The sequence below is a fragment of the Onthophagus taurus genome, chromosome 11 (assembly GCF_036711975.1).
Source record: "Onthophagus taurus isolate NC chromosome 11, IU_Otau_3.0, whole genome shotgun sequence".
Classification (NCBI taxonomy): domain Eukaryota; kingdom Metazoa; phylum Arthropoda; class Insecta; order Coleoptera; family Scarabaeidae; genus Onthophagus; species Onthophagus taurus.
Genome location: NC_091976.1, coordinates 29,459,312 through 29,479,828, shown reverse-complemented (window position 1 = coordinate 29,479,828; position 20,517 = coordinate 29,459,312). Strand labels below are relative to the sequence as shown.

At 33.6% G+C, this 20,517-nt stretch overlaps 1 long non-coding RNA gene across 1 annotated transcript in view; it reads left to right on the top strand.

The window, feature by feature from the left end:
- Positions 1 to 7,103, top strand: part of LOC111419474 (uncharacterized) — a 38,787-nt gene extending 31,684 nt beyond the window's left edge. Inside the window, exon 4 of the long non-coding RNA XR_011641903.1 lies at positions 6,866 to 7,103. This is a non-coding gene — a long non-coding RNA (uncharacterized lncRNA). The remainder of the gene's footprint in view (positions 1 to 6,865) is intronic.
- The last annotated feature ends 13,414 nt before the right edge of the window (positions 7,104 to 20,517 follow it).

Genomic DNA, 20,517 nt, shown 5'->3' with positions numbered 1-20,517 from the left:
GGTTTTGTCAAATGCTCCCTCTATGTCAACTACCACTATCATGTATAGGGCGCTATCCACAGATTTACCTTTGATATAAGCATGTTGGTGTAAGTGCAAAGGAAACGTTTTAAGCAGTCTCTCTAATGTAATAATTTTACATTCTCTCTAATGTAATGTTAACATAGTCTTCCAAACGTGTTTAAAAGAAACTAATGGGTCGAAAGGCTTTAGGATCCGCTGGGTCGTTTTTTCCATTCTTTGATATAAAGGTTACTGTAACGTTCCTACAGCTGATGAGAACGTAATTAAAGGCTAAGCAGGCTTTAAAAACTCTCATCAAGTGTATTTTCATATCCTCTAGGCTCCATTGAATTACACCATATGTTAGGCATATTGTAAATCATGTCATAGAGACTAGTTCTTTCCCGGCTCAAAGGCTTTCTGACTTAAGATTAATAAGCATATATATTCTCTCAAAGGTCATGGAGAAGATTTTATTTGAACAACTTAGCAAACATATTGTAAACAACAGCATTCTGCCGGATTGTGATAAAATTACCGTTCTCTGTCTGCTTGATTACTCGAAGGCCTTCGACACTTTGAACCATAAAATCTTGCTGTCCAAACTGCACCATATAGGGTTAAAGTCCAAAGCAGTTAATTAATTGGGGAGTTTTTTGGATAATAGGGTGCAGCATGTAAATGTGGATGGTTGGGTGTCGGAGGCAATGACGGTGTCGATGGGTGTCCAATAGGGATGGGTACTCTCCCCGCTCCTTTTCTCAATATACACTAGCGATTTTCACAAGCATGTATCTTTTTGCAATATGCACCAATATGCCGATGACACTCAGCTTTATGGGTCTTTTGGCGAGGGTGAGGTTGAGGCGGATAAGTGCTGACCTGGATAATCAGCAAAAACAGATGTTATTGCTTTTGGTTCAAAAAAACTTAGTGAACAATAAACTTATTTATTATTATTATTTATTTATTGTTATTTACGATTATTTGAAATCCGAGGGTTAGCTTTTAAAAGCTTTAATAAAAAAAGGGGGGAAAGAATATAAAGGTCTAAAAGCAAATGCACAAATCTAAAAAGAGAAAAGCGGGTGGTATATTTTTCGGGCGAATGAAGACCCGCGATCCGAAAGTCATTCTTCTCAATAATCCGGTTTATGGAACCGGAAAAGCAGCGGAGTGTATTTGTGTGCGGTTCCAGCTTCCGAATCGATAAAATTACTCACAGAAGCAATATTGGAAAAGTTTTAACTGAACGCTTGCATTCTTTTTGTGCACAATCTTAAGAACCTATCCAAGCTTCCCGAATGGGCCCCTGTTTTGCTTTACTCCGCAACACTATCCCGAGCGATAAAAAAAATGATGTTAAATGCCTCATAAATACGATGAAATGGTTCGCGAGATGGCGTAATTTTAACATAAAGGCGCAAGGCAGACGAGGCGAGTTAAAAAGCCGCGTAAGTTACAGTTGAATAAAAAGATCGTTAGGGTGTGCACACCTGAAACATTTTCCACCCCCTATTCTGCTAAATAGAATATAATGTTCCAGAACGTAAACGAGTCTTTCGTTTCACCTCACATTTTCTTCTAATGACCGTTACTATCAGTCTAGGAATATCACTATCTTTTAAATTTACAACCAATTATAATAATAAAATCAATACTTTTTATATAAAAAAAATTTAAAATGGTTCAAAGTGGTGATGCGATAATTTCAAGTGACGCAATCGGGTAAATCCTGGTTGGGAAAATGGAAAATGATGGCATCGTTAAGACCCTTTTCTGGGGTCGTTAATTCAACGGGAAAAATTAAACAGAGTTTGGCAATCAAATTAAGGAGGAGGGTTGAAAATGACTATTCCTCCTACCACGTTCTAATGATTCGAAATCTGTTTTATCCAAGGTTTTTTGTAAGGCTCCCAAAAAACTAAATCATCGTTGAATGAACAAGTCCTTGTGCAGGTGAACTACGAGTATAATTTTAAATTACATTTTACATTTTCCTCTCGTGAAAATCCTCGGTTACTATGCTAATATATGCTGGTTGGTATATTGGCTTAATAAACTTTAGTTTACACTAAGCGTTCTCCTCGTTAGAGTGGCAGTTTATAAATATTTATCACCCAAAAAGAACTAAATTTCTTTGATGGATGAAACAAAAAAAAACAAAACTATCGATGGGATAATTGTAATTTTCCTCATAAAAGAAAACCACACTTTACGATAGCAATCAAACGAGAAGTGCTCTAGTTCGCTTGGAAAACATAAGAGAGATATTTCTTTTTGATGGCTTTGCCAATAAAAATTACCGTTTATCTCTTATTGTTTTTCTATTTCTTTGATTTTCATCCTTTTTATTACGGGGGAGATATATTTAGATGAACAAATAATAATTGCATTTTTAAAAACCAAAAGGTTTCATTTTTAACAAGTTTCCAAGATTTCTCAAAAACTAAAAGATATTTTGAAAATCGGTTTTGTTCATTGGAAAGCTTATGATTTGTATAACAAGTGCTGATAATTTCATGATGATTCATTGAAATCCCAATTAACGGTGATTTTTTGAAAATTTTGTGAAAATAATTGTTTTCTCTAGAAAATGATAAAAAAGGGGTATGTTTAAAAATTGATATCTCAAAAACTAAAAGATATTTTGAAAATTGGTTTCTTTCAGTGAAAAGCTTAGAATTTGAATAATAAGTGATGATAATTTTATAATAATTAGTTGAAAGCCCAATTTGTTATGATTTTTTGAAAATGGTTGAAAATAGTTTCTTAACCCAAAAAATGAGAGAATATCTTTTGACGTTTAAAGGTTAATATCTCTAAAACTGAAAGATATTTTGAAAATCCGTTTGTTTTGTTGGAAAGCTTATAATTTGCATAACAAGTACTGATAATTTCATGATGATTCATTGAAATCCCAATTAATGATGATTTTTTGAAAATTTTGTGAAAATAATTGTTTTCTCTAGAAAATGATAAAAAAGGGGTATGTTTAAAAATTGATATCTCAAAAACTAAAAGATATTTTGAAAATTGGTTTCTTTCAGTGAAAAGCTTAGAATTTGAATAATAAGTGATGATAATTTTATAATAATTAGTTGAAAGCCCAATTTGTTATGATTTTTTGAAAATGATTGAAAATAGTTTCTTAACCCAAAAAATGAGAAAATGTTTTTTGACGTTTAAAGGTTAATATCTCTAAAACTGAAAGATATTTTAAAAATCCGTTTGTTTTGTTGGAAAGCTTATAATTTGCATAACAAGTACTGATAATTTCATGATGATTCATTGAAATGCCAATTTATGGTGATTTTTTGAAAATTTTGTGTAAATAATTGTTTTCTCTAAAAAATTATAAAGAAGGGGTATGTTTAAAAATTGATATCTCAAAAACTGAAAGATATTTTGAAAATTGGTTTCTTTCAGTGAAAAGCTTTGAATTTGTATAATTAGTGATGATGATTTCATAATGATTGAGTGAAGTCCCGATTTATTATGATTTTTTAAAAATGGTTGAAAATAGTTGCTTAACCCAAAAAATGAGAGAATGTCTTTTGACGTTTAAATGTTAATATTTCTATAACTAAAAGATATTTTGAAAATCCGTTACTTTCATTGGAAAGCTTATGATTTCTATAACAAGTGCTGATAATTTCATGATGATGTATTGAAATCCCAATTTATTGTGATTTTTTGTAAATTTAGTGAAAATAATTATTTTCTCTAGAATATGATAAAAAGGGGTATGTTTAAAAATTGATATCTCAAAAACTGAATGATATTTTGAAAATTGGTTTCTTTCAGTGAAAAGCTTAGAATTTGTATAATAAGTGATGATAATTTTATCATAATTAGTTGAAAGCCCAATTTGTTATGATTTTTTGAAAATGATTGAAAATAATTTCTTAAACCAAAAAATGAGAGAATGTCTTTTGACGTTTAAAGGTTATTATCTCTAAAACTAAAAGATATTTTGAAAATCCGTTTGTTTTGTTGGAAAGCCTATAATTTGCCTAACAAGTACTGATAATTTCATGATGATTCATTGAAATACCAATTTATGGTGATTTTTTGAAAATTTTGTGAAAATAATTGTTTTCTCTAGAAAATGATAAAAAAGGGGTATGTTTAAAAATTGATATCTCAAAAACTAAAAGATATTTTGAAAATTGGTTTCGTTCAGTGAAAAGCTTTGAATTTGTATAATAAGTGATGATAATTTTATAATAATTAGTTGAAAGCCCAATTTGTTATGATTTTTTGAAAATGATTGAAAATAGTTTCTTAACTCAAAAAATGAGAGAATGTCTTTTGACGTTTAAAGGTTATTATCTCTAAAACTAAAAGATATTTTGAAAATCCGTTTCTTTGTTGGAAAGCTTATAATTTGCATAACAAGTACTGATAATTTCATGATGATACATTGAAATCCCAATTTATGGTGATTTTTTGAAAATTTTGTGAAAATAATTGTTCTCTCTAGAAAATGATAAAAAAGGGGTATGTTTAAAAATTGATATCTCAAAAAGTAAAAGATATTTTGAAAATTGGTTTCTTTCAGTGAAAAGCTTAGAATTTGTATAATAAGTGATGATAACTTTATAATAATTAGTTGAAAGCCCAATTTGTTATGATTTTTTGAAAATGGTTGAAAATAGTTTCTTAACCCAAAAAATGAGAGAATGTCTTTTGACGTTTAACGGTTAATATCTCTAAAACTAAAAGTTATTTTGAAAATCCGTTTGTTTTGTTGGAAAGCTTATAATTTGTATAACAAGTGCTGATAATTTTATGATAATTCATTGAAATCCCAATTTATGGTGATTTTTTGAAAATGTGGTGAAAATAATTGTTCTCTCTAGAAAATGATAAAAAAGGGGTATGTTTAAAAATTGATATCTCAAAAACTAAAAGATATTTTGGAAATTGGTTTCTTTCAGTGAAAAGTTTAGAATTTGTATAATAAGTGATGATGATTTCATAATGATTCAGTGAAACCTCGATTTGTTATGATTTTTTTTAAATGATTGAAAATAGGTGCTTAACCCAAAAATTAAGAAAATGATGTTTAAAGGTTAATATCTCAAAAACTAAAAGATATTTTGAAAATCCGTCTCTTTCATTAGAAAGCTTATAATTTGTATAACATGTGCTGATAATTTCATAATGATTGAGTGAAGTCTCGATTTATTATGATTTTTTGAAAACGAGTAAAAATAGTTACTTAACCCGAATAATGAGAAAATATCTTCTGACGTTTAAAAGTTAATATCTCAAGTACTATAAAATATTTTGAAAATCCGCTTCTTTCATTGAAAAGCTTATAATTTGTATAACAAGTGCTGATAATTGCATAATTATTGAGTGAAATCTCGATTTGTTATGATTTTTTAAAAATGATTAAAAATATTGAGTTAATTTCTTATTATGTTTATAAATTTTTTTTGTGATCTTTCAATTGTGTTTCCACCTTTATCATTCTAATAATTAACTCAAAACAACTCAAATAGGACATAATCGGTTGTTTTAGAAAATAACCGTCCCTCAAACGAACTAATACCGCTCGGGGATTACAACCGTCGAATTTGCACACAAAATGCCCCTAATCTAATGAGCACGAACGGCCTATTTTCGAGCAAATTGCGTAAGGTAAACGAGCATTCACGCTGCACATGTTCGATTTCGGTCTAATTATCGTTTAATTAATTTATTTCGGACGAGCTGGGCCACAGTGCCCTACCAAACCGCTAAACGACGAATATTTACTGTTATTAAACTATTAAACGACCCTCTACATTCAATTTCGACCTTCCCTAAAATCCATATGAAATTCCTAATATAAACATAAATCCAACAAAAACCGGAATAAGGTTAAAAGATTTCAAAATGATCCACATTCATCCCCTTAGGAAATACGACTACGTTGATTAAAGAAGCCCTTCATTTCGGTTCAGAATTGCTTGGAAGGAACTTTGGATTTGCATTATTAATCCCTTTGCTGAGTGCGAAGACAGAAAATTGTGGTCGCGACGATTTAAAGTTAATTGTAGCCACGGGGGTTCGGTCTTCGACTTCTTGTAAGTACATAAAATTGGTAGAGCACACAGCGGGATCGTCGCATTCTCCCTAAAGCCAACCAATTCCCTTAAATGCAAGCGATTTTGACGAAATGGTCGATGGGAAATGGAACGTGAAAAGAAAAGGGGATTTCTTATCTCGCTCTTTCTTTAATTGTACATCTTTATATTGATTGATGGGGAAAAATCGCTCATATTTATGAGTTATTTAACAAAATAATAACTTTTTGTTGTTTGATATTGATAAAATTACATTCCAAACAATGATAAATAATCAAATTTGCGCCCATTTGTGTTAATGATGTTATAATTAATGGGATTTATTGTTTTGAATGAATCCTTTTAATTAAATTGTTTAAACAATTAATCTGTTGTTGCGTTTTAATAGGATAAAATATATAGATTAATAAATAAAATGAATATAGAAATGTTATGAAACATGATATTAACATTATAATGAATCAAAGCGTTTTTGAAGATTTGAGATTTTCAAATAAATTCTGCAATCAGTTGGTGACTGATGACCGTTCGCTAATTGCTAACACAAAAACGAAAGTTTGAAAAAACTGTCCGGTAAATCAAAGCGATTTATTCGAATTAGATTCGCGTGTACTGTCATAATATAATTCGTGTAACGACGTAATGTTGAATTATACAGCAAAGTCGAGTTTCCCAAAGTATTGTGTTAATATTTAATGAGTTTAGAGTGAGTTTGGGATAAGTTTAAGGTGCTAAAACTCCCTCCGTTGTTTTGAAGATGAATAAACAAATGTTTCTTCTAGATGCTGTATTTTGCCTCGTTACTAAAGCATCGTGGATGCGAATCTGAGGTCGTATTCCCAACTTCCTCCGTGACAAGAATATCTGGTAAGAAACTTTATAAAAATGATTTGATCACTACTTGAAATTTTTCAATCACATTTACTATATCCGCTCCTAAACATACACCCTTCAGCATCCTGGTGGCAGTTGTTGGCGAATCGTTCTTCAAGACCAGAAGATTACTTCAAAAGATGAACATGAGATTTCATATTTTCAGACTGTGAAAGCAGGAAATCTGAGAACTATAAATCCAGCCAAATATTGTAAAAGTCAGAAAGATTGAGATGGACGAGCCATGTTAGGAGACCTGTCTGGGAAGACTGAGGATGCGGTGGAGAGATAATATTGGGGAACTAATGTTGGACCGCAGTAAATGGAGGCATATTACCACTCATTGTAATGTTACTGAGAGACAGCAAAACTTCAAATAAAGACTGGCAATATTCCGAACCTCACCAAATTTTATACCTGCATTTTTATTCTGGGAAGTTAACCCGAATTGAAAAGGTGGTAATATCTGTTGTCCATTTAACTCAACTTCAATTTTCGAACCATGACTTGATTTCCCACCGTGATCTTCAAAGTATAGATTGCAGGTTATTGATGTCTGATGCAAGCGAAATTGATTGGCAGCCACTTTACCGATTGCCTGACATAGATGCTAAGGTGGACTACTTTAATTCCAAGGTTCTTGACCTCTATGACAAGCATGCTCCAGAGAGGCGGCGGAGAGTTAGATAGATGCCGGCACCTTGGCTAAATGATGAGATTAGGTGAAACGTAGCCTTTCTGCTGCCAATCGAAAACATTATCGTGTGCTGCGCAACCGTTGTAATCATCGATACAAAAACGTTAAAAGATTGCACTACTGTCAGAGGTTGTCTGCAGCCACTCATAAGACATTTTGGAAAACAATGCGATCACTTGGTGTTATAGAGTCTCCCACAGATCAACCCACTCTTGGTGCTGCTGCTCTTGCATTGGTGGTTGGTAACATAACTAGGCAGAATACTATTAATGAAATCCTTGCATCTACCAACGTGTTTTTCTTTTCATTCGGCTTGATTACAGATGCTGAGGTCCGGGATGCTTTAACTTACTCCAAGTCCAGTAGTGTCGGAGCAGATGGTATTGGACTCAGATTTTGGATAATTATTACTCCCCTAACACATATTTTCAGCTGTTCTTTTGCACAGTCTATATTTCCACCAATCAGGTGAATCGCCCATGTTATTCCTATCCCAAAAATTAAATCTCCGTTCCATGTTGGTGACTTTCGACCCATTTCTATTCTATCTACGTTGTCAAAAGCTATTGAACGTTGTTTAGCTTATTTACAGATTCAGAAATATCTTGAGGATTTTAATCTGATTAACAAGTTCCAGTCTGGTTTTCGTGAAGGGCATGGTACTACTACAGCACTGACTACTATAGCACTGATCTGCTTGTGATAAACGTTGTGTTACCTTGCTAGTGTTACTTGATTTTAGTAAGGCCTTTGATTCTCTGGACCTCCAAATCACCTTTATTAATCTTTTAGGGCCATTTCAATATAAATGTTAAACAAAAGTGGTGACAAGCTACACTCTTATCTTAGTCTTTTCATGGTATTGATTGGTTCTATGCTTTCTTCAAATCGATAAATCCTTTGAGCGACAATTTCCACTGAAGTGGTTATACGTATAAATAGAATTTGTGTTTATGGGGTAGGTACAGAGAATCGACATGAATTGTTCCTCTTCAGCTGTTTGGTTGACAAAAAATTCCCAATTGTGTTTCTCACACTGGGTCAATCAGACGAAGGATTTGAGGTCTCATGCAACAAGCTGATTAATTTCATCAACCTTTCTCTTCGTTTCTATTGAATAGCTTCTTGTAGTTTTTCAAAAGTTTGACAATAAATGTCGCTGTGATTGTCGTTTTCATACTTTGAGAATGATTTGATCAGAACTAACAGTGTGCGGCTATAATTGCACACGTTGTACTGAACCTAAGACAATGCGCATTGGTTTTACCTCTTCTTGTGTATCTTGGTTCCAGTCCTACCTTTCCTATCGGTCTTTACGTGTCCACATGAAATCTGTACTCTCTTCTCCTGTTGACATCAAATGTGTTTCATAAATTAATAAGTTTTCATAAATAGTATTAGGGATGGTATTTCGTATAACTATCATTTGTATGCAGATGACCTTCAACTGTATATTTCGTCAACTGTTAACAACCTCCCAGATGCTTTGTTGCATCTTAACAACGATCTCTCTACCGTACTTGACTGGTCCAGACGTCATGGGCTTAACCTAAATCCAGATAAAACGCAAGCCATTGCATTTGGCATTCGTCCCTTGCTGGCATAATTTAATTCCTTAACTACCCTTCAACTGAGGCCCAACCCAACACAATCCAACCCAACAATCTTGGTGTAGTATTGGATTCGGCGATGTCTTGGTGGCCACAAGTTCAGGGAGTTTGTAAGAGGGTTTACTTCTGTTTCCATAGATTGAAAAAACTTCGCTGCTACCTTCTTCCTGTTGTACGTCGTAATCTTTGTTATTCCCTCATTTTCCACACATTGATTATGCCGATGCTGCATCATGATCTGTCCGCAACCCTTCAGGGTAAATTGGAACAACTTCAGAACAATTGTATACGGTACATTTTTGATTTAGGAAAGTTTCAGTACTGTGGTGTTTTACTTGTATGTTTTTACACAAGTTATTAAACTATAAATTTGGGTTTCTTTAATTTTAAGAGACTCTTATTAAAAACTCAGGGTTTCGGGCAAGTTCAGGTTCAAAAGAAAATTAATCAGGTTCGACAAAAAATTCATTTAAATCAAATTAAATCGTTTTATGAGTAACAAAAAAAAATTTGAAACGTTATTCAAGAAAATTAATAAATCTTTACCCACAAGTAAGTATTTATCAAAATTATAGGAAACTCTTGTGACTTGTTCTTTGAGTTTGATTCTTTGATTTTTCTTTTTGTAGGTTATGTTAAATAATAAAATAAAATTATCATCCGACTCACTGCGAAAAAGAAAGGATTGGAGTTCAATGTGGTATCTGGATTATGGATTGTCTCTTGTGTTCGGGGCACTAACAAATTTTCTGGATTGTCTACAGGATTCTTCTTACGGGAAATTGAACTGCTTGTTCTTCGGAAATAGGGTCTTGGATGATCTCGAAGAAGTATCAGTAGTTCTCGGAATAGGTTGTAGGATGATTCTCTTTTTATTTTAATATCGTAAGTTGATTTGACTTTAAAAAATTATCTTAAATTTTTGAGGTTATCTCTTGAGATTGAAAATTTCTTCTATCTGACGACGTGGATTCAACGCTGGTCAGACGGCGACTCTTTCACTCCCTCTTCGCGATCTCCTTATATACCCCGGGACTCCAACTGTTTTTTCCTCGTTTCTGATTGGCTCTTAGCTTCGCGCCCTTTTCAAAATTCAAAATTCTTGCTTCGAAACTAGCGTCATCTCTTGATTTTTCTCGGAATTAACCTTCAAAATTTAATTCTTTTTTCGTTGATTTCTCCCTTATTCCTTTATGAAACGTAATAAAACTTCGTATTCAACGTTGTCTTTTCTTGTTTTCAGACATACATTGGAGTACACGCCAAATTTCAACAATGAGTAAAGTTAGAAAAATTCAAATTTAAATCAAGGATTTGTTAACGTTCTTTTATGTGTGGTGCGGCTTTTGTACGATAGATGGCGTGGGGAGGTTCTTGTGGTGTGTATATTTAAAAATTGGCACATATGTAGTCATAAGGTTTAGAGTAGAGCAGTTTTAAAAACCGTTGTGAAGTGAAGTGCCCAAAAGTCTGGACCTATTGTGAAGTGAAGTGCCCAAAAGTCTGGACCTATTGTGAAGTGAAGTGCCCAAAAGTCTGGACCTATTGTGAAGTGAAGTGCCCAAAAGTCTGGACCTGCTGTGAAGTGCCTAAAAGTCTGGATCTACTGTGAAGTGCCCAAAAGTCTGGACCTACTGTGAAGTGAAGTGCCCAAACGTCTGGATCTACCGTGAAGTGATTTTCGTTGGACAGATTCCACGTCCAAGATTATTCTGGACTTATGAGTGATCCACACGGTGAGTTGCCGTCAAACAACACCGAACCGAATAAAGCAGAAACAGGGGGCTTTTGTTTCAATTTAAATGAAACAGGAACTTCGACCATGGCGTAAATTCAACTGGAATAGACGGCGGAAATATGCAGAACGTGTTGATCGCACTGACCGAATGTTTGCGAGCCGAGACTAATACCAGAAAAGCCGAACTTGCAAGTAGTAAACCAGAGCAATTCCAAATAATGCCTGACTTAAATAAAACCATTTCAACGTTCGATGGAGATGTTGATTTGTTGTGCGCCGCAGAATGGATACAAGGTATCGAAAATAGTGCTTCGATGTATAAGTGGCTGGAATGTATTAAAATCGAAACGGCGAGAAACCATCTCGTAGGACCTGCACGCGATTGGTATAACGCACGAAGCGGCGATATCCGAAATTGGGATGACTTCAGGGTAAAATTTGAGAAAACGTTCATCGAAACTACTAGTACGGGAGAAAAATGGGACCGTATGCGAAAACGAATTCAAAAACAAAACGAGTCCGTGATGTCGTATTATCATGATAAATATAAATTATGCAGAGCATTACAACTAAACAATAACGAGATAAAAGAGGAGATCTTACGAGGTCTTTATTCGAGAGTGATTGCCGGTAATTTATGCGTTAAGTCTTACGGCGATTTGGATGAATTGTACCAGGATATCGTAAATAGTGAACGATTAATTGAAAAGAGAAAGGAAGTTCACGAAAAAAGAGAGTCAACCACAGGAAATAAAAATACAAAATCACAAGGTACAATGTTGCGGAAAAGCGTAGGGGAAAACGAAGGTGAGCAAGATCAACGTAGAAACAAGTCAGAAGGTATAAAATGTTTCAGATGTGGAGGGTTGGGACATATGGCATCACAATGTCTAAAACGAGAAGCAGTATGCTTTTTTTGTGCAACAAACCAGGGCATCAACGTAAAGATTGCAGATGGAGAAAAGAAGATAGTGATAGAAGAGAAATTCGTGTAGTAGAAGATACAACAACGACATACAACAGTGGTATTGAAAAGTACTTTAAGCGAATCCTATTGAACGAGAAAAAGTATGTGGCCTTAGTCGATCCAGGGAGCGCCGTTTGTACAATTCAAGCTCACTTGGTTGATGAGAAAAATCGGCAGAAAACAAATATTGAGCTTACGGGATTCGGAGAGGGAAAACCAGTAAAGTGCAGCGAGAAGATAATCGCGCGGGTAATGGTGGACGAAGTGTTCGTAAATAACGTGGACATTTTTGTGGTTCCAGAGAACGCTCAATCCGTGCCAGTGATAATTGGTCGATCTTTTACGGAAGCTCCGGAGTTAGCTTACGCTCGAATTAAAGACAGTCTCGTGTTTGGTTGGGATGATTCGTTGCCGTTTAGTGAAATCAGCGAAGTTGATCGATCGCGACGCGAATGTGTGGTGGCTGCTGAGGACGTTATTGTGTCTAACAATTCAATGCAGCTAATCAAAGCAAAGGTAGCGAACATTGATGTACTTGTACCAATGAAAAACAAAAGTGAGAATCCGAAACAATTTATGAAGGACGACGTGGTTGGGATTGTGCGTGATATAAACACTATTTCGGAACAAATACCGTCGAAGGAACCCATAACAGTGGATATGCTCCGGGTAGACAGTGAAACAAAGGACGAAGTGATTGACAAATTGGTGGATTTGTGCAACGAATATCGTGACTGTTTTGCGTTGAATGTGTCGGAACTAGGATGCACAAATGCGATTACTGTGGATATTGACGATTCGGGGGTGCCGGTAAGATCGAAACCATATCGCGCAAACATTGACGAGAGGAAAACTATCGCAGAAATTGTAAATGAATGGAAAATAAATGGGATCGTGACGGAGACCGATTCTCCTTACGCGAGTCCGGTCTTATTAGTTAAAAAGAAAACGGGTGAACCGCGTCTAGTGGTGGATTATCGGAGGTTGCACCAACAGACGATAAAGAAAAACTTTCCGATAGCCAGTTTGGACGAACATTTAGAAAATTTACAGAATGCCAAATTATTTACGACGTTGGATCTGGCACAGGGCTATCTGCAACTACATCCAATACCTGTATCTCAGCGTCCGTTTGGACGAATTCACATTGATCACCTAGGACCATTAATTCGTAGCAAGAAGGGAAATGTACACATACTGGTGGTCGTGGACGCGTTGACTAAGTTTGTTAAGTTGTATGCGGTTCGTGATACAAAGACTGTTTCGACAATTCGTGTATTGAAAAAGTTCATTGATCAATTCGGGATTCCAGATCAAATTGTCTGTGACCGGGGAACAAGTTTTACATCGGACAATTTTCGGAAATTCATCTCAATGGCCAAGTGCGAACGGTCAAGTGGAACGAGTAAACCGAACATTAATTCCGTGTTTAATGACTGAAAAAGAAGAAGAGGACCGATGGGATACGAATCTAAGGGAGGTTCTTGTGGTGTGTATATTTAAAAACTGGCACATATGTAGTCATAAGGTTTAGAGTAGAGCAGTTTTAAAAACCGTTGGATTAAGTGTAACCGATTGGATTATAGTAAAGAGTTGTTCAGCCATTCAGAGGAGTGTGTTTAAATAGTTAACAGATTTCTTCCTCAAAATAACGTTAAAACCTCAAAATATGGATGAAAAATGTGCTTTAGGAGCTGAACTATAATAATTGATACTTTTGGAAGTAAACAAAACGGTTTAAGATAAGATTTTCACCAACAAAAAATCTCTGTCACAAATTCTAGGTTATGTTCTCTCAGTGAACTAAGAGAATGTTAAAATTATCACAGTACATTATGCAGATGATGATTTGCCAGAGTTGTAGATCATTTCGTATGCTTACTATGTTATACAAAATTGTCCATACAGGCACTCCTGCTTATTTGTGTGATGCCTTTCACTTTTTAGCATCACATGAGCTTCTTCATGTTTCCAGTCCAGATCTTTTACAGTGCAGTTGAAGATAGTTATAATTAGTTAGTCTTAGTAAATAGTTAGTCTTAATAAGATAGTTATAATTAAAATCCATTTTACCAGTTGTTAAAGTATGAAAAGGTAATTAAATTTAAATTTCTCAATTCATCCTCAGAGACTAATTTTACAAGAGTTTACAGAAAAGTCATATCGTGATTATTTGAATAATTTTTTTTAAAATTTAAGACCAAATTACAATTAAACACGTTAAAATTGAAGAACGTTCCTGAATTGTAAAAGGTATGAACCTTTTTTTTGCCAATATTCTTTTTACTGATTCATACCGAATGGGTATGAATTGGGCCAATGAAAATCCCCATAGAATAATGACATCTGAACATCAGACCCGTTTTTTGTTAAACATTTGAATGGGCATTGAGGGCGACAGGTTTTTAGGTCCCCTTGTTTTACCAAAACAATTAACAAGCGTTGCTTATTTAAACTTTCTGCAGAACACAATGATTAATCTTTTGCAACAAATGTGGTTCCAGAATAATCCTCATTTTTCGATTGTGCTCAAACTTTTGCACGTAGAACGAGGCGGATCTGTACTATGGCTTGCAAAATCGTCTGACTTATACCCTCTAAACTTCTTTTTTTGGCAATATTTGTAAAGATTAGTCCGTGAATACTACTCGAATAATATATCGAGAATTCGATTATTCTTCAGCCAATTTGGTTATGGAACATTTTGAACATCTTATTTAATTCTATTTTTGTATTTACCTGTATATAAAAAATATTTTAAAAAAGAAACTAAATGATGGCGTTCATATCAAAAAGATTTTGCATGATATTTACATTTCACGAGTTTTTAGAAAAGCATCTGTCACACCAACATCTATTCAGAGAAGGTACCTTTCAGTAATAATTGGAAAATGCTTCCCGCGATTGTGTGTCATGCCACTACGAACATGTTATTTTCATTTCTACTACGTCGAGTATTCGCTCCACCTGTAACCTCAGGGTAATGAAAAACGAATATGCAACGACTCAACGTCCTTTTCTCTTTATTATTACTTTTCGTTTGGGTTAAAAATAAAAAAATGTTTCGTTCTGAAAATCCGATTGCGTTCATATCTATTATTCAAACAAATTATCTGCATTCGTGTCGGAGTTCGGTGATAAACATTTAAATTTTTAAATATGCTCCTGGACAACAATCGATCGTGAAATGTTTAGTGGTCGGTAAAATGTTTTTTTGATTTTTATTAGAATTTGAAACACAAAAAGGTAATCAATCAACTTTATTTTATTTAATAATAAATCTATCTTTATTAAAGTTGCCACATTTTCGATAAAATTCAGGCCGAAAAAAAACCTGGTTAACACAACCATTTACCAATAGTTAACAGGTGTACAAAATCGAGATTAGATCTTCGTAGATAAGATTGATAGACGTCCAGAAGGTTGTCTGGACGTGACAACAGTATCGATCCTTGAAACGGAGAGCTTATTAACTGCTTCTAACAGTGTTACCCGTGGAATTAGCTGCGTAAATTTGATTAAAACGGTCGATATAGCGACGGCTAGGCTATTACTCCAAGTCGACGCGCGTAAAGCAATTACCGCAAGGTGGCTTTGATATTTTCAATTTTCATCCCGGAAAGCTTAGTTGGTAGGCGGCGCTTTAGATGTACCAAGTTGAGGGTACGGAAATTTGTTGGACGGAGCGTTCCTAATTTCGCCTCATTCAGGAATTAAAACTTCCGGCAATCCGTTTCTTGAATGCGTAATTAATAACTCTCTAATTAGTCAAAGTGACCAGTGCTTATTAAGGATTCCGGTTGTTTTTTCAAACAGAAAAGATGATTAGTTGCTAATCAAGTAAATTGAATCCACAAATCAATAAGTTATTTGATCGTCAACAGAGATGTTATCAAAAATGAAGGAGCAAGGATCTTTGAAGAGCTGGAAATGTAAAAATTCTAAGAATTCTTGAATCAAGTGAGCAACCCGAAACAGTTAGAGAAATTTATTTCATCAAAAATTTGCAGTTAAAAACATAACTACCACATTATTAACAAATTTTCAACTAGAAAGAAACAACAGGAAACTGTTGGAGCAAATTGCAATGATGAAAACCACAAAGTTTTCAACAAATAAAACAAATGCGAGAAACTGCAAGCAAAAAGACTACATCCTTTAAGTTGAGCTTTCATCTTTCTGATTTGGATAAAGTCAAATCATCAAATTTATGGCCAGGTACAAGTACAACAGCTCACCATCTAAATCTAAAAATCGAAATTCAAAAAATCGGTCTGACTTTATTTCTGGAGATGGAGAAATGACTTATGGCTCAAATTATAGATTGAAATCTCTGCTTTAAAATGATATACAAAGATTGATATGTTGATTATGAAAAATTATCTGAAACGGCCCAAAATCAAATGGTCTAAAATTGGAGTTGAATCGAGAATTGTTAGAAAATGAAGAAATTCAAAAAATCGCTTTGACTTTATTCCCGGAGATGATTTATGGCTCAAATTATAGATTGAAATCTCTGCTTTAAAATGATATATAAAGATCGATATGTTGATTATGAAAAATTATCTGAAACGGCCCAAAATCAAATGGTCTAAAATTGGAGTTGAATCGAGAATTGTTAAAAAATGAAGAAATTCAAAAAATCGGTCTGACTTTATTCCTGGAGATGGAGAAATGATTTATGGCTCAAATTATAGATTGAAATCTCTGCTTTAAAATGATATATAAAGATCGATATGTTGATTATGAAAAATTATCTGAAACGGCCCAAAATCAAATGGTCTAAAATTGGAGTTGAATCGAGAATTATTAAAAAATGAGAAAATTCAAAAAATCGCTTTGACTTTATTCCCGGAGATACAGAAATGATTTATGTCTCAAATTATAGATTAAAATCTCTGCTTTAAAATAATATATAAAGATCGATATGTTGATTATGAAAAATTATCTAAAACGGCCCAAAATCAAATGGTCTAAAATTGGAGTTGAATCGAGAATTGTTAAAAAATGAAGAAATTCAAAAAATCGGTCTGACTTTATTCCTGGAGATAGAGAAATGACTTATGGCTCAAATTGTAGATTGAAATCTCTGCTTTAAAACGATATATAAAGATCGATATGTTGATTATGAAAAATTATCTGAAACGGCCCAAAATCAAATGGTCTAAAATTGGAGTTGAATCGAGAATTGTTAAAAAATGAAGAAATTCAAAAAATCGGTCTGACTTTATTCCTGGAGATAGAGAAATGACTTATGGCTCAAATTGTAGATTGAAATCTCTGCTTTAAAATGATATATAAAGATCGATATGTTGATTATGAAAAATTATCTGAAACGGCCCAAAATCAAATGGTCGAAAATTGGAGTTGAATCGAGAATTGTTAAAAAATGAAGAAATTCAAAAAATCGGTCTGATTTCATTCATGGAGATGGAGAAATTATTTTTGGCTCAAATTATAGATTGAAATCTCTGCTTTAAAATGATATATAAAGATCGATATGTTGATTATGAAAAATTATCTGAAACGGCCCAAAATCAAATGATCTAAAATGGGAGTTGAATCGAGAATTGTTAAAAAATGAAGAAATTCAAAAAATCGGTCTGACTTCATTCATGGAGATGGAGAAATGATTTATGGCTCAAATTATAGATTGAAATCTCTGCTTTAAAATAATATATAAAGATCGATATGTTAATTATGAAAAATTATCTGAAACGGCTCAAAATCAAATGGTCTACAATTGGAGTTGAATCGAGAATTGTTAAAAAATGAAGAAATTCAAAAAATTGGTCTGACTTCATTCATGGAGATGGAGGAATTATTTTTGGCTCAAATTATAGATTGAAACCTCTGCTTTAAAATGATATATAAAGATCGATATGTTGATTATGAGAAATTATCTGAAACGGCCCAAAATCAAATGGTCTCCAATTGGAGTTGAATCGAGAATTGTTAAAAAATGAAGAAATTCAAAAAATCGCTCTGACTTCATTCCTGGAAATAGAGAAAAATGATTTATGGCTCAAATGATAGATTGAAATCTCTGCTTTAAAATGATATATAAAGATCGATATGTTGATTATGAAAAATTATCAGGAACGGCTCAAAATCAAATGATCTACAATTGGAGTTGATTCAAAAATGTTTAAAAATTGGTGAAATTCAAAAAATCGGTCTGACTTTATTCATGGAGCTGGAGAAATGATTTATGGCTCAAATGATAGATTGAAATCTCTGCTTCAAAATGATATATAAAGATCGATATGTTGATTATGAAAAATTATCTGAAACGGCCCAAAATCAAATGGTCTAAAATTGGAGTTGAATCGAGAATTGTTAAAAAATGAAGAAATTCAAAAAATCGGTCTGACTTTATTCCTGGAGATGGAGAAATGATTTATGGCTCAAATTATAGATTGAAATCTCTGCTTTAAAATGATATATAAAGATCGATATGTTGATTATGAAAAATTATTTGAAATGGCCCAAAATCAAATGGTCTAAAATTGGAGTTGAATCGAGAATTGTTAAAAAATGAAGAAATTCAAAAAATCGCTTTGACATTATTACCGGATATAGAGAAATGATTTATGGCTCAAATTATAGATTGAAATCTCTGCTTTAAAATGATATACAGGGTGTCCGGTTTTTCAGATCATAAAGCTCAAACAGTATGTTTGAATGTTACCTCTATCATCCAACAATATTATTATGTTGTCAAACGAGATTTTTGTGAGGATAACATAAAACGTTTTAATCAGCCCCTATCAATTGAGACCTTTCAGACTGTATTGGAAACAAGTGATGCTAATGATCAGTATAAATATTTTGCAAATATTTATCTGAATTATTTCAATCAGCATTTTCCTAAAAGAACAATCCGAAACTCTACCAAAAGAAGAAGTAGATGCTTGCAGTGATTCCTTATGTATGCTACAAGAGCTTTCTCAAATCGACGAAAAATTTAAACTAGATTATCAACGAAAACAACCAACTTTTAATACATCTTAAAAACAAGCACATGGAAGAGCAACTGCTAATAAGTCAAAATATTTCTGGAATATAATTAAAAACTCTATACACCATAAACCTAAAAACCTTTTACGGTTTGATCACCCAAATAAAATAGCGGAATCTTTCAATAACTTCTTTGCCTCTGTGGCAAGCAATCTTGTGTCCAAAATAAATAATAACTCACCAGCTGATCTGAGTAACATACTTATTCAAGGTCAATCAATCTTTATGGCGCCTGTAACGGAGAGTGAACCTTTTAATATTGTACACAGTTTTAAAGACAAACTCAATTATAACACCCTTTTACAAAAAAGGTGACATATTGGAACCTGGTAGTTATAGATCAATTAGTATGCTCTCTTCTTTATCCAAGATTATCGAGAAAGTTATTTACGCACGTTTTTGGGGTATATAAAAGGTAATTCTTTACTTAGTAAAAGACAGAATGGATTTGTACCTGGTCGTGGAACTGATACTGCTCTTTTTGAACCTTTTACGAATATTCCAGTTGCCTACGAAGATGTCTAAGGCTTTTGATTGTATAGATAGACAATTGTTAGTGGCCAAACTTGAGCGTTACGGGTTTAGGGGTCCTGCAAAACACATAATTACTTCGTATTTAAATAATAGATCACATACGACGAAAGTTATAAGCTATGAAGGTGCTCCAGTAATATCAACTACGAAGTATACAAGGTATGGAGTACCACAGGGTAACATACTGGGTCCTCTACTTTTCGTCATTTTTATAAATGACCTGCTATTACACGACATGAATTGTTATTTAACAAGTTATGCAGACGAAACTACCGTATCAGTCAACGGTTTAACTTTAAACGAAATGATGGACAAAGCTAGTAATGCGTTGAATGCTCTAAAAAAGTGGTTTGATAGTAATAATCTAATAATGAGAGAAGATAAAAGTGGGGTGATAGTCTTTGATAATAAATTGGTTAATAAACCTTCTACAATCTACGATAGTTCGATCAAGTTACGATCTTGATAGTTCTATGTAATTTAAGTGTCACATGGAACAAATGTGTTATAAGCTATCAAAATCTATATTTGGTCTTAGAGTGATTAAAAATACAACTAACAAAAAGATTGGCTAAATTTAAGATATTTAATAATTACGTGAGGAGCATCTGTACAGGTGTCCAAATTTCTAGGTGAGTAGTAACGAGATGTGCATTTTTTGTCTCTTTACTTTCTCAATAAAGTTTATTATTATTATTATTAATAATAAGCAATAACCGCGTTTGGTATACTGCTATTATTGATGAAACGTGATATTCAGGATACGTTTAATATAGCAGTTGAGTTTGAATATCGTTGCTTCCGCACTATGAATCTTAACGCTTCATGATTAAGTACCTCTTTTCAAGAATATTGCACCTCTGTCGTCCGATATCGGTCGGTAAATCCCCATTGTAACCCCGTTTGATTTGTTGGACAAATTTGCATAGACCAGCGCTTAATCACCAAAGTTCCTTACGCGCAAAAGCCCGGCAGCTTCCAGAGACCGCCTAACC